Raw genomic sequence first — 9,246 nt, 5'->3', positions numbered from 1 at the left:
GGGAACACCCCTATCCACATCGATGGAACAGTAGTGGAGAGGGTAGCAAGTTTTAAGTTCCTCGGCATACACATCACAGACAAACTGAATTGGTCCACTCACACTGACAGCGTCGTGAAGAAGGCGCAGCAGCGCCTCTTCAACCTCAGGAGGCTGAAGAAATTCGGCTTGTCACCAAAAGCACTCACAAACTTCTACAGATGCACAATCGAGAGCATCCTGGCGGGCTGTATCACCGCCTGGTACGGCAACTGCTCCGCCCTCAACCGTAAGGCTCTCCAGAGGGTAGTGAGGTCTGCACCTCACCTACCTGCCCTCCAGGACACCTACACCACCCGATGTTACAGGAAGGCCATAAAGATCATCAAGGACATCAACCACCCGAACCACTGCCTGTTCACCCCGCTATCATCCAGAAGGCGAGGTCAGTACAGGTGCATCAAAGCTGGGACCGAGAGACTGAAAAACAGCTTCTATCTCAAGGCCATCAGACTGTTAAACAGCCACCACTAACATTGAGTGGCTGCTGCCAACACACTGTCATTGACACTGACCCAACTCCACCCACTTTAATAATGGGAATTGATGGGAAATGTTGTAATATCACTAGCCACTTTAAACAATGCTACCTTATATAATGTTACTTACCATTATTCATCTCATATGCATACGTATATACTGTACTCTACATCATCGACTGCATCCTTATACTATGCATGTATCACTAGCCACTTTAACTATGCCACTGTTTACTTTGTCTACATTCTCATCTCATATGTATATACTGTACTCGATACCATCTACTGTATGCTGCTCTGTACCATCACTCATTCATATATCCTTATGTACATATTCTTTATCCCCTTACACTGTGTATAAGACAGTAGTTTTGGAATTTGTTAGTTAGATTACTTGTTGGTTATCACTGCATTGTCGGAACTAGAAGCACAAGTATTTCGCTACAACTCGCATTAACATCTGCTAACCATGTGTATGTGACAAATAAAATTTGATTTGAAACCACTCAGAGATTTCACCATGAGGCCAATGCTTATTTTAAAACAGTTACAGAGTTTACTGGCTGTGATAGAAATGGGATTTGTTTGATTTGCCACAAACATAATGCTTGTATTCAGGACAAAAGTTAATTTCTTTGCCTTTTTTTAAAGTTTTACTTTAGTGCCCTTATTGCAAAAAGGATGGTGGTTTCTGAATATTTGTATTCTGTACAGGATTCCTTCTTTTCACTCTGTCAATTAGGTTAGTATTGTGGATTAACTACAATGTTGTTGGTCCATCCCCAGTTTTCGATCACAGCCATTAAACTCAGTAACTGTTTAAAGTAACCATTGGTGAATACTTTTGGAGGCACTGTAATTAACGGCAGTAGTCTATCAAAGGCATTTTAGTGAGAAAAAATATAGACAACTGACCCAGAACTACACTAACAAGTTCGGAGGTTAGACCACTGTAAATCAACATTTTCACATTACAGAGGCTTTTCCAATTTAAAAACCTTACAGTCTATTATTAATTAAAAACATGACATTATTAAGTGGCTTTAGGTCTACCATCTTTTACGCTAAAGTAATCAGTTCTAATTTTAGTGCGATTTTCCTGCAAATCAACTGTATCTAGTTTGCGACTGCCGTCTAGCCATATTTTTTTTTTCACTGGATGTGCTTTCTTTGAGCTCTGACGTCACTTATGGTAAAAGGGATCAACCGGATCTGGCAACTGTTTCTTTTTTTTGTACATATGCTTTCGCCAACAGGTTCCATTAAATAATCCCAAGTGATACACCCAGAGAGCTATGTCTAAATATATCGCTCTGATACACCTAAGAGCGAGAATTTTACTTATTTGTCAAACTACAGTCAAGCGTCATGTCACCAGAATTAGACCCCTCAATATTTATTGGAAAGGAGCATCAAGATCACCGTGCACTTTTACCAACCTGTGAAGTTCATAATAATGAATTTCATATGTAGGCCCAATACACGGAATGGTTTCCGAGTCATACCATCGTCGCGTGAATTTCTCACATAAATAATTGTACGACACACCGTCGGCATTTATATCACAGCTGTTAATACGGTATGAATTTACTCGTTAATAAAACTGGATGGAAACGTGGTTATTGTGATACAGCTGATAAAATGTGATAAACTGACAATACAAAATACCTATGCCACAAGTTGTGCACACAGCATTCTGTCGTATTAGAGATTCAATTTGGAATAGCATTTGTTTCAAAACATGTTTTTATAATGATTTTCATATGTGATACATATACGTTATCTATAAGGCGCCTTTAACATTATAAAACACATTGTGACAAATTAGCCCTCCATTTCACACCATTTTAGAAACATAGACGCAAAATATGCACGTTTTCCTTCCAAATAGCTTTGAATGTGACGTTACGCAATGTGCTGCGGTGTAGTCAGTTCACGGCGGATTAATACTTCACTCAGACGGAACGTGACACTTCCTCATGCAATAAAACCCGAATCTCTTTTTTGAGTTCACCGGCATTTCAGCATCATCACCGCAGTTCGGGTTTGATATCGGATTTTCAGTCGTAGTTTATTTATCTTTTTTATTTATACACTTTGTTTACAAGATGCCTGGATTTTCTGACAGAGATCGTGGTAGAGATAGAGGGTAAGTGTCTGAATGAAAGAATTTTAGGCGAATTTAACACCTCGTGTTTTCTCGCCAGAAATGGCTGACATGACGCACAGTAGCTACCTACATATATATATATATTTTCCCCTTAGAGTATCGTAGTCTCCATTTAAAAAAGTTAATATCGAAATTTGCATATTCAGAATCAGAAGGGACAAACGTTTTTAAAGGCCCCGTTTCGTTATGAAACTAGCAGGAGGCCTGATCTGAATCCGAAAATTCTTAGCTGGAGGCCTGTTTTATTAAAATGCGAACCAGCTAGTCAGCTGTTGTGGTTTTCTAATTTACGATATCACATTTTCATAAAGTTAATCTTAACATTAATATTGTGCCTCTTCATACAGCATGTGTTCGATAACCGGCAAACTAGCCGACTAAATGTATTTGTACGCCATGTGGCATCATTGAATGCGGATACAAAATGCCGGCCGGTTTCTCCCCCCCCCCCCCCCCCCCCCATTGTTCCTCTGCTGGATATACTTAAGATGGCTGTTTTAACGTGACGCAGAGTCCAATAAGTCTAGCATTTCTTCTAATTTGTATAACTTAAAAAGCTGGCAGTACCTTCTGCATTGTATTGAAGTTGGGGTAATGTGTACGATGACTGCTAGTTGTCACTAGACAATTTTCTGTTAAATCTAAAATGTAAATTTCTTCACTTGGCGTTTACTCAGGCGAGTATATCCACTGGTAACCTAAATATCTTTTACATTGGTTGGCGTGACTAACATTACACCATTCACTTCCCCAGATATGGCAGTGGACCACCTGCTCTTGGAGGCGGTGGAAGAGGTGGTGGTGGGTGGGGGAAGCTTGGTAATCCGTGATCGACTGCGCAAGAAGCACTGGAACCTTGACGAACTCTCTAAATTTGAAAGAACTTCTTTACCAAGAGTTGTTCAGATGCTCGAGATCTTTGGTATGTATTCTAGTGGTCAACATCCAGATGCAGCTGATTTACATTAAATGTTATGTAATGGCTACCGCATGTGTTCTTGCACATGTTCCTTTTTTCCCCAATCACCAATGCCCATTTGCTGTAGTTGTCTTTTGCATTGCCATGCCAATTGATCTGAGTCCATGTTACATTGCAGCAGAGGTTGCACAGTACAGAAGTACTAAAGGCGGTTACTGTGAAGGGGAGGGACTGCCCAAATCCAATTATGAAGTTCCATGAAGCCAGTTTTCCAAGTAGGCACATCCATTAATATCTGACACATTCAGTTGAAATATTTATTTCTCATCTGGGCTAGTTTTCATGTAAACCCTTCACTTTTTGCACAGCCTACGTGATGGATGTCATTAATAAAGCAGGCTGGTCAGAACCAACACCGATCCAAGCACAGGGTTGGCCACTGGCTTTGAGTGGCAAGGACATGGTTGGTATTGCACAGACGGGCTCTGGGAAAACTCTCTCGGTAAGTGTTGAGAATATTAGCATTGACTATTCCAACAACTTAGAATTGCTCATAAAATAAGAGGACTGATCCTTACTGTAATGCAATGTCATTTTTTCCTGCAGTACTTGTTGCCAGCAATCGTGCACATTAATCACCAGCCTTTCCTGGAACGTGGAGATGGCCCTATTGTAAGTACCCATGGTTATTCAAAGACTTGTATCTAACCTCTCATCCACCCAACATGGGTTTATGGTATTTAACCTTTCTTACAGTGCTTAGTGCTTGCCCCGACCCGTGAGCTGGCTCAGCAGGTCCAGCAGGTGGCAGCAGAGTATGGCAGAGCTTCTCGCCTGAAGTCTGTCTGTGTTTATGGGGTGCGCCCAAAGGGCCACAGCTCCGTGACCTGGATAGAGGTAAGTTCCACAACCGCTCTATGCATTTGGCTGATTTTAATCTATGGAATTTGGTGCTCATGATTGTTTATTATAGGTGTGGAGATTTGCATTGCCACACCTGGCAGGCTTATTGACTTCCTGGAAGCAGGAAAGACCAACATGCGCAGATGCACTTACCTGGTACTGGATGAGGCTGACCGAATGCTCGATATGGGATTCAACCACAAATCCGAAAAATTGTGGACCAAATCAGAGTGAGTTCTGTTGTGATGTGTTAGTCTACTGATCTCACTTGGGGACAGTTATCAAGGGAAATTCTGACATGTTCCTTCTCTCCAGCCTGACCGACAGACGCTGATGTGGAGGTGCCACTTGGCCCAAAGAGGTGCGCCAGCTGGCAGAGGACTTCCTGAAGGACTGCGTCCAGATCAATGTGGGAGCTTTGCAGCTGAGTGCCAACCACAACATCTTGCAGATCGTGGATGTTTGCAATGATGGCGAGAAAGAAGACAAGTGAGTCCTGTCTGACCTGTCATTTCTGTATATGTAATGGGTGGAAAATAAGACTTAGACACTTGTTTTGTCGAGTCACTAATTGAATACTTCCCTGCCTTTCCAGACTCCTCCGCCTTCTAGAGGAGATCATGAGTGAGAAGGAGAACAAAACCATAATCTTTACAGAGACCAAGAGGAGATGTGACGAGATCACTAGGAGGATGAGGCGGGATGGGTAAGTGACATCAATACTTCCTCCTTTAAACTCAGGGTAGTCATTTGTTTCACTGGACTCAATTGACACTTGCTCCTTTTAGTTGGCCAGCAATGGGCATCCATGGAGACAAGAGCCAGCAGGAGAGGGACTGGGTGCTCAATGGTGAGTTTATCACAAGAACCATTTATGACACACCCTTTTATGGCCAGCTATCAATTTCTTTTCCTTTTTCAGAGTTCAAGTTTGGAAAGGCGCCAATTCTCATTGCCACAGATGTCGCCTCCAGGGGTCTAGGTTAGTTTCATTCTGTCCTTGGTACCTTGTACCAACTTTTTCTGATAGAAAGTGTTTCTTTCTGTAACTCTTCTGCCTTCTGAGTTTCTCCCTATCTGAAGGAGCGGTCTTTTGAGGCAGGGCCTTGGCATGACACGCCCAGGTCTCCAGAGGGGGAAGGAGGACTCTTGGAGGTGTCCTGACTGGGACATCACCCAGTCACATACAGAGAGGTGGCGGGGCCCGAGTGCTGAATATCACGCTGGGCTGCCCAAATGGGGGCCTAAATGAGGGTTAGCTGCCGCACCTGTAAATGCAGCTGTTCTCTGGCATCGGTTTGGACTGCTTCACACCCAAGCTCATGGCTCCACCAGGCTCTGCTGTTTCCATGTCTTGCATGTCGGTTTGGGCATTGTATTGCAAGTCATCGAATTCTGGAAGGTGTCGCTTTTCTCAAAGCATGTGTGACAATTGTGGCAGTTTCCTAAACTTCTGTTTTGAGACCAGTTGTAAGTCCCATTACACGTTCACCTCTGTAATGATATGGCTACTGGCGCTTAGTGTCAGTGGGTCATGTCAGTTGGCTGGGGACAAAATCCAAGCTCGCACTCCTCCCTCACCTGTGTTTCAAGTCATGTCGAGACCTGCCAACGAGAGACATTTGATCACGTGAACACTGGTTCTGGGAATATCTTGCCTTGAGACTGGGGGTACTTTTTGTTATGGGTCACAGGAGTAAGTGGCTCCATTTTTAGCTTTCCCCAATTGTTTATGGTCTTGGCAAGACGTTGCCTTTATAGCGAGCTTCTTATGAGTGTGTGGGAAGAAAGGGCCTTCATTATCACCATAAGGCCCTAGTTTTGGCACATGAAGAGGCAACAGTGCGCATAGTGGCCTTACTGTGTAGAAGCACCCTGCAGTCACTTGACATTGTGTGGGGGGAGTTTTCTGCAATGGGAATGGACTAGTGAATGCATACTCCTTTATGGTAAGACTTCTGATCCTTTTTTGGGGAGGGGGCTGTTGAGAATTGAGGGGTTATCTGGATTGGAAGCATTTGGAGTGTGCATCGTTCCTCTCTCTTCCCACCGTAGTATCCCCACGGATTAGCCTTCTGGAGTTATCTAATACTATTCTTTACAGCCTAGTGGAAAAACCAGCTACATCCAGTGACTGGTTGTACTAACTTTGCTCTTTTGGTCTGGCTGTTGTGGTGTGCATCTTTGTGCGCTCCTTTTTGTTTTTGCCACACTGCAACACATCCACAGATGTTGAAGATGTGAAATTTGTCATCAACTTTGCTACCCCAACTCTGAGGACTATATCCACCGCATTGGCAGAACTGCCCGGAGCCAAAAGACTGGTACAGCCTACACCTCTTCACCCCCTAACAACATGAGGCAGGCCAGCGGACCTCGTTGCTGTGCTCCGTGAGGCCAACCAGGCCATCAACCCTAAACTCCTCCAGATGGCGGACAGAGGAGGTAAATCTAATTGGTGAGATACAGGAACTGTGGTTCAGCTGCAGCCATTTTTTCCCCCTTTTTTGTTGACGTGGATGGGTTTGGCACAGTCAAAGCTATGGGATCTTGATTCATTTTTGTTAGCAATTTATTTACCCCCTACAGTGTTTTCCCATGTACCTATCTCATATCACTCGAACTAGCATGAAAGCCCATTCTAATTTGTTCTTGTTTTTCCTTTCAGGTCATTCAAGGGGAGGCAGAGGTGGTAGTGGATTTAGGGATGACCGCCGGGACAGGTACTCCTCCGGGGGCAGGCGTGACTTCAGTAGCTTTAGGGACAGGGAAAACGATAGAGGTTTTGACAGTGGACCAAAGAAAGTCTTTGGCACAAATTCACAGAGTGGAGGTTATGGGGCAAGTGGCTTTGACAAAAGCGGCAATGGTTTTGGCGGCGGCTACGGCACCAACGGCCAGTCAAACTATGGTGCCAGCCAGGCCGGGGTGTTCCCAACGCAGAACTTCCAGGCCCCACAGTTTAGTGCCAACCAAGGCGGTGCACAGAGTGGCATGAGCCATCAACAGTTCCCCTTCACACAGCAACAAGCACCACAGCCCATGGTGCCTTACCCAATGCCCCCTCAATTCCCACAGTAAACATGAAAGTAAAGATGGTAAATTATTGCTTTTTTTTGTCTTAGTCCTATACTCTATCCAAAATTGTACTGTTTAATTTTTTACACCAGGGTTCAACCAATTTTTGAACCTCTAAAGTCCCTGTGGCGGGGTGGTCCTGCAGCGCAGCAATAGCGATGGCGCACAATTTTGCTTTCTTTTACTTATTTAATTTGTTACATTCCTCAGTGATGTTTAGTCTTATTTTGTACTAGTTATTGCAGACGTATTGTTTTGTCCCACCTGTACCATTTAAAGTTATATGTTAAGATCTTAACTGGGAGGCACTGCATGGCCTTTCGCAATAAAAACCAAAAATACCTATCTTGTTGTCTTCTTTACACGATTACATGAGTTCCAGAAAATGCTTAAGTGTGTTCCACTTTGCCTCAACAGGTAAATGGATTAATTCTCAGGAGCAGTATGGAATGAATATTTTGTCTAGAGGGATATATGAACGTGGTCAATTGCTTAAATTAGTCAATGCTCACGGTTGTTTATTACACTTGACTATATAGCACTTATGTTATGGCTTGCAGTTATGCAACATCAATGTACTTGGATTTGTCAGCTTATTGATGTGCCTTTTATGTAAATCAAGTGTGAATCAAAGCTTAAACAACCTCTGCCCTTAGTGGCAGGTTGCAGACAGTACCCAGTTCAATTTTCCCCTCATTGACCAGATGGCTAAGCCTGCGCAAGGATTTCTGCAGATACCCATTTTGTTGTGCTCAATATGCTGAGTTAAATATGCACATTGTCTTGCAGGTGTTCTCTGCTTTCCAATCCTAGGAAAGGCTCTGACCTGGCTGATTTCATTAACGTTTAGTTCGGCTTCATGGTTTCTTCCACTGTTAGTAGTGCGGTGTATATAATACCTAATGCAGTAAGAGAATCTGTCCTGGACACACTGTACCAGCTGTAGTCTTAAACACAACCTCAATATTGATTGGAGTGGCTGCTATTGGAAGGAAAAGTCAGTCAATTTCATGAAGGCATTTTATGGCCTGGATTTACTCACCATTTACCAAACATGTTTCTCTGCCTGCTTTTACTGCGCAGCACATGAAACCATCCTCTCCCATCCCTCTTAGCAAGCTGGTGAGGGTTGGGTAACTGGTTTGCCCTGTCTGCCTTCCCAAAGGTGTTGACAGGGACTTGTTTGGGTGGAGTGACGCATCTATTAAAGCTCAACCCAGCTCAAACTGTATTAAACATGTTTTGACAGCTTGTACTGTATCCGTTCTAGATGGCAAGCAGATAGTGACTATTGTGATGTCTGACCCTGCTAGAGAAAAGCACTGAACTCAGGAACTCCGTTTCTTCTAGATGGCTTGAGGGTGAGAGATACACATTTTCACAGCCGTGATGATCTGAATGGCCCTAAAGTACATTACATGACAAAGTATGTGGACACCTGCTCTTCGACCACCTCATTCCAAAATCATGGCCGTTAATATGTAGTTGGTTCCTCCTTTACAGCTATAACAGCCTCTACTCTTCTAGGAAGGCTTTCCACTAGATGTTGGACCATTGCTGTGGGGATTTGCTTCCATACCTCCACTAGAGTATTAGTGAAGTTGGCCACTGATGTTGGGCGATTAGGCCTGGCTCGCAGTCGGTGTTCCAATTCATAT

The 9,246-nt window shown here is 43.6% G+C and overlaps 1 pseudogene; it reads left to right on the top strand.

Annotated features, from left to right (window-relative positions):
• The first annotated feature begins 2,496 nt into the window (after nt 1–2,496).
• LOC135566843 (probable ATP-dependent RNA helicase DDX5) lies at nt 2,497–7,933 on the top strand (annotated as a pseudogene).
• The last annotated feature ends 1,313 nt before the right edge of the window (nt 7,934–9,246 follow it).

This window comes from Oncorhynchus nerka, unplaced genomic scaffold, assembly GCF_034236695.1.
Source record: "Oncorhynchus nerka isolate Pitt River unplaced genomic scaffold, Oner_Uvic_2.0 unplaced_scaffold_3120, whole genome shotgun sequence".
Taxonomy (NCBI): domain Eukaryota; kingdom Metazoa; phylum Chordata; class Actinopteri; order Salmoniformes; family Salmonidae; genus Oncorhynchus; species Oncorhynchus nerka.
This window is presented reverse-complemented; position numbering and strand designations above follow the sequence as displayed.